The sequence below is a fragment of the Pistacia vera genome, unplaced genomic scaffold (assembly GCF_008641045.1).
Source record: "Pistacia vera cultivar Batoury unplaced genomic scaffold, PisVer_v2 Contig137, whole genome shotgun sequence".
NCBI classification, from domain to species: domain Eukaryota; kingdom Viridiplantae; phylum Streptophyta; class Magnoliopsida; order Sapindales; family Anacardiaceae; genus Pistacia; species Pistacia vera.
Window position 1 is genome coordinate 681,391 of NW_022195434.1, and position 16,870 is coordinate 698,260.

General features: G+C 35.3%; 1 pseudogene; it reads left to right on the top strand.

The window, feature by feature from the left end:
* The first annotated feature begins 11,552 nt into the window (after positions 1–11,552).
* On the top strand, positions 11,553–14,849 carry LOC116122747 (annotated as a pseudogene).
* The last annotated feature ends 2,021 nt before the right edge of the window (positions 14,850–16,870 follow it).

Here is a 16,870-nt window from a genome sequence, read left to right on the forward strand (position 1 = left end):
AAGTAAGAATATTGCTTTACTAATGGATTGTTGTCTTTTAGTATAAATAATATTCTATGGAACTGTTTCATAATAATATGTTTTAAAAAAATAGATTCTCAAAGTCACACCTACGTCGAATGTGGCAAGTTGAGTTAAACATATATGAGGGAATGTGGGAGTTACGTCCATGATGAGGTTTTTGTGATATACCCACATAATTCTAGGGTTATGCCCTAGAGACAACGACTCACACACTAGACCATGTACCGCCAAGGTGTATAGATAAGACTACATATAAACAATGGAGTGGGCGAAAACCTAACTTGTCTGATATAAGGATTTGGGGTTGTGAAGCTTATGTCAAGAAATTGACTTCGGACAAGCTGAGCCCAAAATATGAGAAATGCATTTTTGTGGGGTATCCTAGGGAAACCAAATGATACTATTTTTACCACCGAGAAGAGCGCTGAATTTTTGCCGCTCGTACTGGTGTCTTCTTAGAAAAGGAAATTTTCCTAAGAAGTACTAGTGGGAGAAAAGTTAAACTCGATGAAGTTCTAGAACCACGAGATACATTAGACCAAGGACGGGATGGTGTGCCACAAGAGGTGGTTGAACATCGTGAGGAGGTCACTCCACAATCTGTGGATCAAAGTGAACCACCTCAAGTAGCATAGGAGCTACGTAGGTCTAGGAGAGTATGTCATGAGCCAGAGAGATACGGTTTTCTTGTGACTCAACATGGTGACATACTAGTCTACTAAGACAATGAACCCAGAACCTACGATGAAACTGTACGGATCTAGATTCCGTTAAATGGCTTAAAGCCATAAAATCTGAGATGGACTCCATGTACCAAAACCAGACATGTTTTTTGGTGAATTCACCTGAAGGGGTAAAAGCCATAGGGTGTAAATGAGTCTTCAAGAAGAAGACTGACATGGATGGTAAGGTGCATACCTATAAGGCACAACTAGTTACCAAAAGGTTTCATACAAATTCATGGTATTGACTATGAATAAATATTTTGCCAGTTACCATAATTTAATCCATCTCGATTATGTTTGTGATTGCTGCATATCATGACTATGAGATTTGGCAAATGAATGTCAAAATAGCTTTCCTGAATGCAAACCTTGAAGAGGATGTGTATATGGCACATCCCAATGGCTTCGTTCTTGATGGACAAGATAAAAGGATATGCAAGTTTCAAAGGTCCATTTATGGACTCAAACAAGCTTCAAGGATTTGGAACATTCGTTTCGATGAAGCCGTAATTTGGTTTTATTAAGAACGAAGGCGAGGCCTGTGTTTACAAAAATGTGAGTGGGAGCACAATGACATTCCTAATGTTGTATGTCGATGACATATTTTTTTTCAGGAATGATATACCAAGCTTGCAGTCAGTAAACATTTGGTTATCCAAGTGATTCTCCATAAAGGACTTAGGAGAAGTAGCTTACATTCTCGGAATGAAGATCTATCATAATAGATCAGGAAGTTTGCTTAGCCCAAGGTTAGAGTACATAGACAAGGTACTGAAGAGATTCCGTGTGGAAGAATCCAAGAAGGGATCTCTTCCGGTGGCACATAGTGTCTATCTCTCTGAGGATATGTGTCCTAAAGCATGCATTGAGGGAGATAGAATGAAGAGGATCCCACATACTTCATCTAGTGGATCCATCTTGTATGCTCAGATTAATGTTTCATGTGCATCAAGCACTTGTAGGGGAGATCAATCGTATCCAAGAACGATGCTGTGATTGCATGCTCGGACTGATATCTTATGTGCATTAAGCACTTGCAGAAGATATCAATAAAATCTTAGTAAGCAATGTGTTATGTACTTAGATTGATGTCTTATGTGTAATCAGCACTTGTAGAAGATATCAATCAGATCCAAGTGAGTGACACTAGATTAGTGTCAATGGACGTCCTTAAATACCTAAAAAGAGGCTAAGGATATGATCTTGGATTATGGAGGGGAAGATGAGCTCACTGTAAGAAGATACATTGATGCTAATCTCCAAACAGATAAAGATGATTTCGCTTACAATCCAGGTTTATTTTGTCTCAATACAATTGCAGTAAGCTATAAGAGCTTGAAGTTAAGTACTGTAGTAGATTCTACGATTGATGCTAAGTGTAACGCATCGTTTAATGTAGCCGTATAGGCGGTTTGGATCAAGAAGTTCATTACTGAACTTGATGTGGTTCCAAGCATTGTTGATCCAGTAAAGTTCTACTGTGATAACAATGGAGCCATTATTGTGACTGAGGAATCACGGTCTCACCAATAATCCAAACACTTACTTAGTCGATCAATCCGACCTAATAAGTCAATCAAAAAAAGAATGTGCAGATTTGCAGAATACCTATTAACCCACTGTTGAAGTTTTTGTTGGAGCAGAAGCATGATGAGCACTTGGGTCATTCGATGTTAAATACATGAATGATTGGCTATAGTGCAAGTGGGAGATTATTGGAGTACGTGCCCTAGAGCCAATCAATTATTGTGGAATTGACTATTTGAAATAATGTTTATTAATCAATAAAAAGGCATTATCCACTATATCAGGTAAATCATATTATGTGTATTGATATATGTCCTTAGGATGGTAGAACCATGACGAGGGTATCAAGTATTTCAAATCTTGATAGTGAGAACCCTATGATCACATATGGTGGTAATTCTAGAAATGTCCGTAGCCCTAGTATTATTCTGACCAAGGACATAGATAATATGGTAAGACTATTATAGTGTTGAACGACCCTATCAAAAAACAATGACTGATCTGACTTGTTAAGGTTGTTTGTCGACAACCTAGTGCGGCATATGGGTGCTTGTTGTAGGCAAGTTCACTGGACAGTCCCACCAGAGGATTCCATATGGATGGTGTAATACCCAAGATGTCAAAGGTATGTTTCTAACTCAAAATAGTCCTTTAGATGTTAATTTTACATTAAAAATCATAAAACATAACTAACGGCAAAATAGTCGATTCATTTGGAACGGTATGAATCAATTATCCATAGAAAGGCATTAGGGGCGACATGGTCATTTTGCCTATGGATAAGCATTGAAAAAGTCAAGGATGAGTAGGCTTCATTGCATTTAATGGCATTAATTAAGTAATAATTATGTCTAGTGTGAAATGACCAAAATGCCCTTATATAAAGAATAAGAATATGAGTTATACAATTAAAATAATTGGGCCAATTGCATAATTTTGAAAAATAAATGAAATATTTTCCTATAAATGAGCCGAAATTCGTTCAAGCCAAGGGAGAGAGCCTTTCTTCAACATTTCTTCCATTTTCTCTCAAATCTTCCATGAAACAAGCTTTATTTCTCAAGTTTTAAAGGAGTTTTGCTTAATTTTTCAAGAAGAACAAGATAGGAGCCTTGGATCTTCAATTTTAAGGGTTTAAGGTAAGGATTAAAAACTTTAATTTTAATGTGATTTGAAGATTTGAGGTAGATGTTGAGGTATAATGTTATATATGTAGGATTAAGGTGTAAAAGAAGTCAAAGGCAAAGGATTTGTTGGAGGAATTCTTTAAAAGGTAAGGAGAAACCTCCTATGACTTTAGGGTTTATGCTAGGGGTTGTAAATTTTTATGAAACCTTAAATTAAGGCTTTAAGGCATAGAATTAGTTGATGACAAGTGTAGTTGAACTCATTTATTCTACTATTGCCTTGAATTCATTGTACATGAAGTTATTGCTATTTATGTTTTATGAGTTGTTATGTTGATTGAAGAGAATGAAGTGTGGATGCTGATTGTGGCAAAACTTGTAGTATGGGAGGCCACATGGTGGAATGGTTGCTATTAGAAGTGTTGAGGTGTTGTTTGCATTCGTACAATGTTTAGCAATAATGGATGATTATGGGAATGAGATTTTACACTTCCTTTAAGATGTTAAAGACTATTAAAGGGGGGTTTATTTGATCCATAAGTTGACCTATGGTTAATGTCAATAGGAATTGATGTGGCATAGTTAATATGAAAATTCGGATTTAGTGAGCTTAGGGGTTTTGTTAACACTGCTTTAGTATTTCGACCATAACTTGAGTTATAAGAATTGAAATGAGATTATCTTGAAGCATTAGAAAGCTAAGACACAGACCTATAACTTTTATGTTTATGCCAGAGCCAGTTCGTTTTAGAAATGGATGGAAAATGGCCTGAAGTATAAACTGTTAGTAAGGTTTAGATTTAACATGATCAATTCTTAGATTATGAATTGATTATTAATGTATTATTGTAAGTATGCCATGTACTAATGTTTACCCATTAGTTAGATGATCTTTGAAAGATATACATGGTCATGATGTCAATGCATGATTAATGTTATGAAATGGCATGAAGATGCAATGTAATACATGTTTTAAGATGATGTATGTGAACAAAAGGTAATGTAAATGGATTGATAATCCATAGATGAGTTAAAAGTATTAAGCTCACTAAAATATGTATTTACATGCCATAAGATGTTAGAGATTCATATAGACATGATGGGAAACGCATAAGCATATCCTTGTATACGGGTTGAGGAAAGATGAATATATGCTTTAGATGCTAAATAACGCGTAAGCACTCCTCCCGATGATATGAGCTCTAGATGAATTTGAGGTTGGATGATATAAAGTGCTTAAGATGCTAAGAAAAGTCCGATCGGCTAGACATTAAATGGTTCATATGCGTTTAGTAGCATTACATGAGTTATGATGTTATTTACATTATGCGATGATTTATGCTCATGTTAGATGATTTTAGATGTTATGTCATGACATGTGATGTGCGTGTACTATGTTTACATACTTATTTGTATGTGTACACATTGATATTATATAGCCATGGGATAAAATGATGAAAGACATATGAAATAGAAAAAATATATATATATATATATAATAAAAGGGGAAGTATCCCTAGATGTAAAACATAAGTGATGTGTTACCAAATATGTTTAAATAAAGGTCAAATAGCACATTTAGAATGAAATGGATCATTCCTTACTGAGCGATTAGCGCTCACCCTTTTATTGTTGATTGCTTTATAGGTAGACCAGAAGCTAAGGATGCTAGAGACAGCGGGGTTTTTTTTTTTGGGAGATGATTTATTGTCATCTCTATGTTTTTATCTTGATGTAAATAATGTAAATGATAAATATTTGTGAAACACCTTTTGGAATATTCCACCCTATAAATATGTTTCGAATGTGTATTTTATGGATAAATTCTTAAAGTTTTGAAATTATATGTTTGAATCCTGCATGTATTGCATATTACTATTATTATCCTTACACAGATATTTTTTCTAAATACAACTCATTTTCCAGACATGTATCCTCGAGATTCTCATTAAGGGATATTCAGAGGATACCTGACTGGAGGGGGGTTTTACAGATGGTAACCCTAATGTCTATGGAATAAATCCTCTAACGGATGATGGTGCATGTGATCCTTAGACTTGAGATCACCAAAGCGCCTTGTGCACCAATTGATGTAGTTTGACACTAGCCCAACGTAGTTCTATTCAGAGCTATCAATATGGTAGTGATTGGCTACATTGAGAAGTGTATCAAGACTATGGTGGATCGATAAAGGATTCATCACTCTTATGTACGGGAGAAGTTATCTCACTGGGTAATTCAGTAAATGGCAATGACACTAAATATGTGACCACAGTGGGATTGAGTTGATGCTCAATCCAATTTAATATTCCTGTCATTGGTCCAGTAACTGAATACAAACATGTCGAGGATATCTGAGGTTGACATTATTTCTGTACCCCAGTCTCGATGAGATAACATTTGATGAAAGGATTTGATTGCACGATAACCATATCGTTGATAGGCTACGGTTTCACTGAATCCAAATCTACCGAGTGGCCATGATGCCTTGCTAGGGGCCAATCTTGGTCTGTGTGTAATGAGACGATTAATTGGTGTTAATTGCGATATTACACATTGCCGATATGATGAGAAGCCTACGGGTTGCACACTTAGAAGATAATTTGAGGACCAATTTGTGAGAAGGGTATTTTCATCTTTTAGGACGAAAGGGTATTTTGGTAATCTCACAATACAATTAAATTTGCTAAGGTTGTTGCTGTATTTAATTTTAATATTAAAATTAAATTAGTGAGATTATATTTAAATATATCTATGTATATATTTAAATGAATTATTATTATTAATTAAATGTTAGTATATTATTATATATATTAATCGATTTTAATTATAATAATAATAATTAATTAATTAAAATACCATAAATGATGTATTTGGTTGCAAAGGTGAACTAGGGTTGGAGCCCATGGTTATTCCCAAGTGGAATAGGGTTTTAATTGTTGCACTATATAAGTGCAACTTAAAATTAAAACAAATAGAAACATCCATTCAATTAAAACCCTAGCCACCCCCTCTCTCTCTCTCTCTCGCGCGTTTTCACCTTTATGTGAAAAGAAATTTTTTCTTTTTCTTTTCATTGTTCTTGATTCTTGAAGCCGACAATTATTCTAGCAACACAATTGTCGGTTCTATAGATTATCTTCGTATGGACTTTCGTGAGTGCTATCCTACATTAGATCAATTAGCGAAGAATCACGTGAACAGTATTCATGAACAGTGTATGTGAATAGTACACAGTGAACAGTAGCCAGTGAACAGGTTCGTGTCCGAAATCAGAGATATTCGGAGGAGCCTCCAAACATCGGTATTAACTAAATCCTTATATGGATTTGTTTTTAATACAGTTTTATTTTACGTTTCAGTTTATGCATGAAAACGTTATAATCTGTACTCGGATTTTGGTTTTGTGTAATTGATCGATTTGTTTTTGTTTTATATTCTGCCTTTTTCCGCTGTGTGAATCCAGTCAATTACTAATATTTCTAGCCGAATCGATGGATCTAGTTGTTTCTGACCAGATCCATGGCTGCTAACGGCCAAAAGACCACATCTATGATTGTTAACGGACATGGATCTGGCCAGCAATGGCTTGGGTGGGTGAGTGGGGATGATTTTGTTAAAATTTAAACTTTTATTGTGGCTGGGGTGTTTTAGAAAAATCTCAAAAGTAAGGGGTTAAAAAAATAGTTCAAATAATGATGATAATAATAATATTAAAAAATAAGGGTAATTCGGTAATCTATATAACATACCCACCAATTTATTCTTCCTAGTCAAATATATCATTGTAACATACCTATTAATTTATTCTAATATAACCAAAAACATTTAATATAACATTCTCAGTAATCTTTAAGATAATCTATCTTTTCATTAATATAACATTCTCTAAACTAAACACACGCTTAGGGAAATGGGTTTTAATCTCTCTTTTCATTTGGATTTGGATCATCTTATTCTTATGGTGGTTTTGCCCCTTTATTTAGGTCCCCTAAGTCCTTTATTTTTGTCACAACAATTATATTAGAGCATTTGAAATTATCGACAATTCATTTAATTTTGTTAATATCTTTTTTTTTTTTTTTTTTTTGGTAAGTAATTTTGTTAATGCCGAAATGTATTAATAATGTAAGCTATAATTACTGTTATAAGGACCTTAACTAATGACTCAAAAAATTTATATCATAGTCAGTACAGGAAAAGTGACAAGGATCCTTTTTTTTTTTTTTTCTTTTCATCCTTGTTTCTCCTTGAATTTTTATTATCTTTCGAAATGTGTAAGTTAAAACTTTCAAGGGTTAAGGTTTGAACTTGAACTTTCTCTCACAGTTGTACAAATTTTACTTCTAAAATATTTTTTCCTCTTTCTTTCTAATCAATTTTATTTATCTTTTATCACTTTTCCTTTGAAAATTAATGAATAAACCAAATAATTTTCTTTTAGGTAAAACAAGAATTTAACAAAGGCTGTAAATACAATCCAACATGTAACGTTTTTTCTCCCAATATTTTATTTAAATTTTATAAAAGTTCTATGTTATTAAAAAGGGAGAATGACTTCTCCCACCCAAGGTTTGGCGAAACAACACTTTCCCACCCTCCAAGTTTCAAAAGGATAGTTTCCCTCCCACCATCTGTTAACTTTAACTGAAGAAAGATAAAACGGTAAATTCAAAAAACAGTTAAAGGGTTATTATGTCATTTTATCCCCTATGTATAAACTTCAAAGAAAGAACAGAAACCCTAAATTCAAACCCTTCTACCCTTCTTCCCCAAAATCCTTTAGCCCCAAAACCCATTGGCGATGGTGGATGGTTGAATCCGATCAAACGAGATCTCAAAGTTTTACAGCTGGAAAACTTAAAGATCGCACCACCTCTGCTTGTGCTAGAAGTCGTGTTGGATGCTGTTGTTGTTGTGAAGGTTGTAGATATTGCGTTTGATGCGGTATTGATGGTGGTTGATTTTGTGGAGGCTGTGTCATTATAGTGGAGGATTTTGGGGCAGCGTTGACAAAGGTTAGGGCACAAAAAGAAAATGGTGTGGAGAATTTTGGGGCGGTGTGCTCCAAATTACGTGCCCTAAAAAAAAAAAAACAAAACCTGGTGGAAGCTCTTCAATGTCAGCATACTTTTTGGAGAGAGAAATCTCGGGTTTCTTGGTTTAAAGAGGGAGATAGATGTTCCAAATACTTCCATAATTGTGCAAAGATTAAACATGCTCAATCTTTCATTCATGCCCTCTCTATTAATGATGTTTTAGTAGAAGATAAGCAAGGAAAAAAGATAAAGTGGGATTAGGATTGGGATTTTTTCTTTTGGGAGGTGAAGAACTTGATTTTTTAAGTCGGCCAGAATGCACCCACCGATTGCGACCAACTTTTTTTCAGTTTTTTATTTTTATTTTTAACTTTTATAAATTTTTTTCAGCTTCGATATGGATTTAAATTAAAAGGTATTTTCGTTTTTATACTAATTATCAACTGATTTTACTAACGTTTCTTATGGGTGAGAAAGTATCGTTTTAAAACTTAATGGGTGAAAAAGTGTGTTTCACCAAACTTTGGGTGGGAAAATGTCGTTCTCCCTATTAAAAATACAACCTTGCATGTTATTTTGAGTTCTTTGGTTTTTGAACTTTTCAGAAATTTAGAATTTCGTAAAGGTTATGACTATAGTTGAGTGATTTTTTCGGGTATTTTGTTTTAATTTATTATATAATTCTATGTTATTAAAACAAAAAAACAAAAAAAATTACAAATTGATTTGAGTTTTTTATTCCTCAAAAAATTGGTTTTCTATTTTGTCAATATTTTAGATTAAATACTATTTTATATGTTCCCTTGTCACTAAATATTGGTCATTTATGTGAGAGAAAGTTAAATGTTAATTCTTGACCATTTGAAGTATTAGTTGACACATGACAAAAGATAATCGAAACTTAAATGTAATGAAACAAAAGACTATCATTGTCCTGAAGAAGTGGTGCCCTTAAATCTCTTCATTTAAATCACTTGGGGTGCGTTTGGTTTAGTATTTTGGATAGGATTTTAAGGGTAGTATTGGGTTATTGGATATGGGAGTATTACGAGGTAAATTTTAAAAATTTATAAAAAAGCCCTTAGGTTTACTAATTTAACTAAAGACCCTAACATGTAAAATGACAAAAACACCCCCACCACTGCAGTGTCAGATTCCGGCCACCACCGCCGGAATCTGACCGGAAAATTTCGTTACGGCACAGACTTGTCGGATCTGTGCCGTAACACATCGTTATGGCCTTTTCCGGCTAGATCCATGGTAGATCTGGCCGGAAAAGGCCAGATCTATGGTTTGTTTTGGCCGTCGACGGCCGGAAAAGGCCAAACGACGGCCATCTTTGGCCGTCAGCGACGGCCAAAGATGTGGCCGTCGTTTTCGATCGACGACGGCCAAGATTTGGCCGTCGTTGACCGTCAACGACGGCCATTTCTTTGGCCGTCGCTGACGGCCAGATCTGGCCTTTTCCGGCCAGATCCGTTGTGGATCTGGTCGGAAAAGGCCACAGCGGTGAACTTCCGGCCATTTCTGGTCGGAAGTTTGGCCGTTGTACAGATTCCGGCTATCACCGACGGTGGTTGCCGGAATCTGACAAGTTGGGTTGATGGGGGTGTTTTTGTTAATTTTAAACTTTTTTTTCAGGGGGTATTTAGTGAAATTAATAACCTTATGGGGTTAAAATGTAATTAAAAAAATAGGGTAATATTTTGAGAATATTATACCAAACGCGATTTGAAAAATAGGATCCAGAATAGGGATAAAAATATTAAACCAAACGCATACTTGGTTATTTTTCTTAAGCCATTTTCAAACAATTCACGCCAAGTTTATTACGGTTTTAAAACTCGGCCCGGGGTTAAGCCCGACAAAGTGGCTGGGTCTCGGGTTGACCGGTTTGATCGTCAGGTCAAATCAATGATGTCAGTATATAAAAAAGTTTGAAATCTAGCAAAAACAACCCTAAAAATTACATAAGTCCCTACAGGTTTGAAATCCTGCAAAAACACCTAAATTACACCGCTGGCATTGACAACCTAGGCCAAGTAGGGCCTATTTCTGGCTTCGAAAACACACCCCATGACCACGAAAACTCTCCTCTTAGCCTGCTAACCAAAACCCTTCTCACTCTGCCACCGATTTATTTTTGTGGTTTACTCACTAGAAATCAGCTCTATCGCACCTTTCGACTCGCTGACCCTTCCTCTTCAAAAGCCTCAACATCCCAACCACCAATTGTTCATCGATCATCGTCCTAATTTCTAGGGTTTGAGATTAATAATAAATTGATAATCCGGCTTGGTGAAGGCCTCAGGTACTAGTTGAACAGGTTAAACCAGTCGGGCCGGGCCAAGTTTTAAAACACTAAAATTTATTTCCCTTGTCTTCTTATACCCATCCAACATTTGATTCTTTCTAATTGTAATTCTCTCAGGCCTTTGAGCAAACAGTCCATGAGTAAACATTTCACTAGCACCAAATTCCATGTCACCCCTACCACTAAAACACTTGATGCAGTATCACCTCACTTTGAGTAAACTATCAAGTAATAATTGGGCACAATTATATCACTCAAAACCCCATATTTCTGCATACAGTATGAACTTAAAGGGGTTAAAAGTAAGTAGTTCTATATTATTTTGAAATTCAACAAATATATCAATAATGTTACTGTAGCTTGATAGTTACGGTTAAGATATAATATTTTGAAGTTTCCGTTTTTCGATCTGCAAAAAAATGCCGATCCCCTTTTAATGATACTTTGACCTACATGTTATTATTAATAATTGATCTACTCTAAAATTGACCGCTGTTATAAAAAGTTGTAAATGGTAACCAAATAAGATAGTGAAGAGAGTTATGAACAAAAGGCAAGAGGGCAAGTCAACTTTCAAATGAACGAGTCGTCCTTGTTTAGCTTAATTAAATAATGTACTCCGTCTGCGTGAAGCTAATATTATCCAACTCTGGTGGATGCCATACGTGATTAGCATAATAGAGTGATTCGTATATAAAATGCACAAGCACTCATTAAACATAACTCACCATACAAACAAAACAAATAATGTAGTGATTGGTTCTAGCTAGCAGTGGCATTTTGATCAGCGATTTCAATGACATTTTTCTCCTTAGTATTGATATTACTAGCACTAGGTTCCAAAGATGGTGGAATTGCCATCTATTGGGGTCAAAATGGCAATGAGGGCACCCTGAAAAAGACTTGTGCCATAGGAAACTATGAATACATTATATTATCTTTTCTGGCAACTTTTGGCAATGGGCATACCCCAATGATAAACCTTGCTAACCAACAATGGGTTGGTCGAGTGGTAAAGGCTTGGGGCTAAAGGGTTTGCTCCCCTTGTGGTCTCAGGTTCGAATCACAAGAACGGTTGCTAATATTATTGGCCATGGACTGCAAGACTTGCCTTATTTTGGAAGCCCTGTTTAGGGTCGAGGGACTAGTCAAGGTACGCGTAAGCTGGCTCGAACACCCCCGGTAACAAAAATAAAATGATAAACCTTGTTGGTCATTATGATCCATATAGCAATGGCTGTATTGGGTTGAGCTCTTACATTAAATCTTGTCAAGAAAAAAGCATCAAAGTTCTTATTTCTTTAGGAGATGCTTTTGGGAGCTGCTCTCTTACCTCCACTGCATATGCTAAGAGTGTTGCTACTTACCTTTTGAAGAATTTCTTAGGGGGACAATCATCGTCTCATCACTTGGCACCTCTGTTTTGGATGGAATTGATTTTAATATTGATGGAGGGACCAACCAATGTTGGGGCGAGCTTCTAGGGTTTCTCTCAGCATATAGCAAATAAGGAAAGAAGGTTTACATATCAGCAGCTCCTCACTGCTTGTTTCCTGATGCTTGGATAGGAAATTGTAAACCCCGCGTTATTATTCCAATGCCCTAAGGTATGAAATTTACCTTTTCAAGTAATTTTCTTTTTTTGAATGGACGGGTAAAATGGTCCATTTACATGTATTTCGAGATGTGGCCATTATAAAGTGTAAGGGGTGATGTCATTGAAGAGAAATGAGGGTAGAATGGTCATAAAGTTGATTGATAAGGTTAAACGGCATAAACGGTAACCAAGGGTATAATGGTCTTTTCATACAAATACATATGATTTAAGTGTCCATAAAAGTGTACCAAGGGTAAATTAGTCATTTACCTAATGGGATTGCTTAATTGTTAAGTGTTTTAAAGAAGTCAAATGGCATTAAATGAGTGCTAATCTTTATGTTGTGGTAGAAATGACCAAAATGCCCTTATATGAAAAATTTATGCCAAATGACCTTTATATCTAACTTTTATTGACCAATCACATTAGAGTAACAATGGAATGAATATTTACAAGGTTTAAAGAGAGAGTAGTCGGCCTTGGAGACCCCAAATATATCATCTTCTTCTTCATCTCTCAAATCCACCATAAAAGCCACTAATCCAAGCTTTTATTCTCAAATTTTCTTAGGATTTCAAGTTGATTTTCAAAGGAGATCACCATCCACCCTTAAAGAACTTCAATTTCAGGGTTAAAGGTGAGTTTCAAAACCCTAGTTTTTCTGAATTTTTTAGTTAAAAGAGAAATTCATAAGTGGTTATGTGTGTAAGGTAGAAAGGTGAAACTTTGGAGCCAAGGAGGAGTACCTTTGTGCTTTGAATACTAAGGTAAGGAAAAAATCTCCCTTATGACTACAATTGATAACACCTAGGGTTTATGAAACTTACATTTATTTATGTTAATATGAGTGTGATGCTATGTTTTGGTTATGAGTTGTTTAAATGGGTGTGTTGATTGGTGTATGTGTGCATATGGAGGATGATTATGCCAATTAAGAGATTTGTAGTTGGACGATGTTTTGGCACTTTTTGGTTCTGTAAAAAGGGAGGTTTTTATGGCCTTTTATACTTAGAATGATATGGCAAATAATATGAATGTGCAAATGAAGGTGACATGGTTAAAATGAATAGAATTCGGATTTGGCTGTTTTAAGACTTATACTGTACATGCTTCACTGAATCAGTCATAACTGAAGTTATAGAAGTCTGATTGAGTTGATTCTTGAAGTGTTAAAAATTTTAGAAACAGACCTAAAACGTTTATGTTTTAGCCAAAAATAAATTCGAATTAGAAGATAATGGAAAAATTGCTTGAAAGTAACGAACTGTATGGCATCCACCTTCTTAATGGAAATTCCCATTTGTTTCTAATTCTAATAAACCCCTGAATAATCTTACTACTGAAATTCTTTGTATTGTATGAGAAATTGAATGAATTAAGTTAAGAAGTTTAGTAGGAGAATATAGTATGATTGAGCATGGAATATGTTAGTCCATATGTTTGCATTCATAATGGTAATGCATATAGCTTATTTAGTTGTCTTATGAAAAATTTATGAAATGTTAAAGAATGAATTCCATGAGTCTCTTGAGGTATAAACCAAGATCAGAGGAATGGAATTCTTATGGAAACCATGAGTCCTTTGAGGTGACGACCAAGAACAAGGTAATGGTTCAAATGAATCCGATCGGATAACAAAGACTAATGAAATCGTCAAGTATAAAGACAAAACAAATAAGCATGCCATGTACATGAATATTTCATAAGTCATTTATGTTCTATGTTATATTATGTATGGTTATGTTATGACTTATGTTTATGAGAAAAGTCCAAAGTGTATGATATGTTTTATGAACTTGTTATGTCAAAGAATGAAGGTCATGTTTTGTAGGAAGGTAAGGTCCTAAGTAATATACTTGTATAATGAACCTTAATAGTTTATAAATGGCCATATTCCTTACTGAGCGATTAGCGCTTACCCCACGAAATGTTTTAAAATGTTTTGCAGGTAAGGATTAAGGCATGAAGCTGGGAGAGGATTCCAAGGGATGCTATGAGCATGAAGGGATGTTTTAATTATGACTTTTGAATGGTTTTGCTAGTATTTAGTGTGGTAATTATGTTTATATCTCATAATGTAGTAAATATGTCCATGTTATAATGGAGTATATATTGTTTGTGTTAATAGAGGAAATCAAATTGCTAGCAAATTTTGTAAAAGTGTGTATGTTCTAGTAAGTATTACTAAGGATTTTATAATTTACTCCAAGAAAGGAAACTATATTTTTTGATTATACAATGAACTTATTATAGTTAAGAAAAAAAAAATTAAACACATATATCTATATATATGTTTTAAACTACAAGTTTATTCTTTGAATAGGATTTTAAAATAAACTTCTTTCCTAGGCGTGCGTTTTCTAGGTTCTCAATGGCCAAGGGATACTTAGGAAATACCCAGTTAGGGAGGGGTTTTACAGAAATGCTCTCAAGACTGGTGTTTTTGATTATGTATGGGTTCAATTCTATAACAACCTACCTTGTCAATTAAACTAGAGTGAGAATTAAAGTGAGATAATGTCAAGCCAAACCGCAATTGCACCAACAACTCCAAGAACTTTCGGCCAAAGTTTCATTCACCATGCACAATCTCGGCCAAGCTAACAAATGTGACTAAACAATAATACACAACATGAAAAAGAAGATAATTGCTAATAGAATCCAAGGCCTAAAGGTTACACCACCAGCTAAGGAGATCCACCACCAACCTTCAGCAAAAGTTGGATAAAGGAGAACAACACTCTTGAGAGCAAACAAAATTCATTCATAAAATCTGAGTTTTACATGGAAAATTCGGATCTTATATAAGCCTTTACAAAATTTTCTCTAAATACAAAAGCTCTAAGTCATCCATGTGGCATAAAGCAACCCTAGGCAATCACAACGATAAATGTGTCGGCTTACGGAGAGTTTGAAATTCAAAAGAGTTCAATTGACCTTGGAAAATACAAACAAGGAATAATATAAAATAAAAGAAGTCAATCCTAGGAGAAATCAAAGAATCATGTGACTTTCCTCTTCGGGTAAGGGACAATGAGCCGCCCAACCTTCCAACCTTGTCCATACCAAATCGGGAAAGAGTGTGGCAACCCCATGTTTTCTTGTCTCCCTTGCATTTAATGCTTCCACATGGCCAAATAATCTCTCCTAGGGACTCTCTTTTTGCCGCCCAAACTACTCCACATGGGTATTATCCCATATGATAAGATTAATCCCAAGTAAAGGATTAAAATGCACAAATTGGGCCATATTGGTCTTAGAGAAATAAATTCCATCTTGGGCCATCTTGCTTCCTTGGGCCGAGGCATCACTAAGGGCTTGATCTCCTTGGGCCGAAATATCACAAGCTTTATCCCCTTAAGCCGAAATGTTACAAGTGTTTTTGCATCTATGATATGCTTGTTTGCATCATCCTTCTCGGGTTGGACAAGATTTGCCCTCAAATCCACAAGTTGGTGGTCCTCTAAGTATAGGGACAAGTCTCCAATGTTGAATGTAGTCGATATTCCACCAAACTCACTTGGGAGATTAATCTTATATGCATTATCTCCAATCCTTTCAAGGACTTCAAAATGATTATTGGCTGTAGGTGCAAGCTTGCTCTTTCTCTTTCCCGGGAGCCTCTCTTTCCTCAAGTGAACCAAATCACTCGGTTGAAAGTGGGCTAGTTTTCTATGCTTGTTGGCCCTATTCTTGTATGCTTCATTGGACTTCTCTATTTTCACTCTAATGAATTCATGAAGCTTCTTCATTGCCTTAGCCTTCTATTTTGCATCTAAACTCACTTAGGCATGTTAGAGTAGATGCCCTAGAGCCAATCAATTATTGTAGAATTGACTCTTTGTAATAATGTTCATTAATCAATAATAAAAGGCATTTTATTCTATATCGCGTAAATCATTATTATTGCAATATGTATTGATATATGTCCTTAGAATNAAGACCAATACACTTGGATGCTTGATAGAACCAATTTGATAAGGATAATTCTGCCCGTGTAGGAGAGAAACTTACTCTTCCAAGAGATGATCCTAGCCAAGATCTTATCCACCAATGGCTTACATTCGGCATACCTCAGTTTCTTGGTAATGAGGGGGACTCCAAGGCACTTCATTGGAAGCTTGCCTTCTTCAAACCCAAACACAAGTACTTGCTTATGCTTCTCAGAATCTTTAACTCCGGAAAAGAAGATATTTCTCTTGGAGTGGTTTGCTTTAAGGCCAGCCCAACCCGTGAAAATCTCCAAGGCATTCTTCAAGTGAGAAATGGACAGCTTGTTGCCATGGCAAAATAACATAAGGTCATCTACAAAACAAGGATGGGTTAAGATTTGAATTCTTACATCTCCAATGGTGCTTGATGTAATACCCACATTCAGAAATATGGTAGGGATTATTTTATAGTCATAGTGAATATATTTATCTAGTTTTATAGAAGAATTCCATAAAAGTTTCAATAGGGGCAAAATGGTCATTTCACATAGAATCATGTGTTCAAGTGAAAAATGAGTATGATAA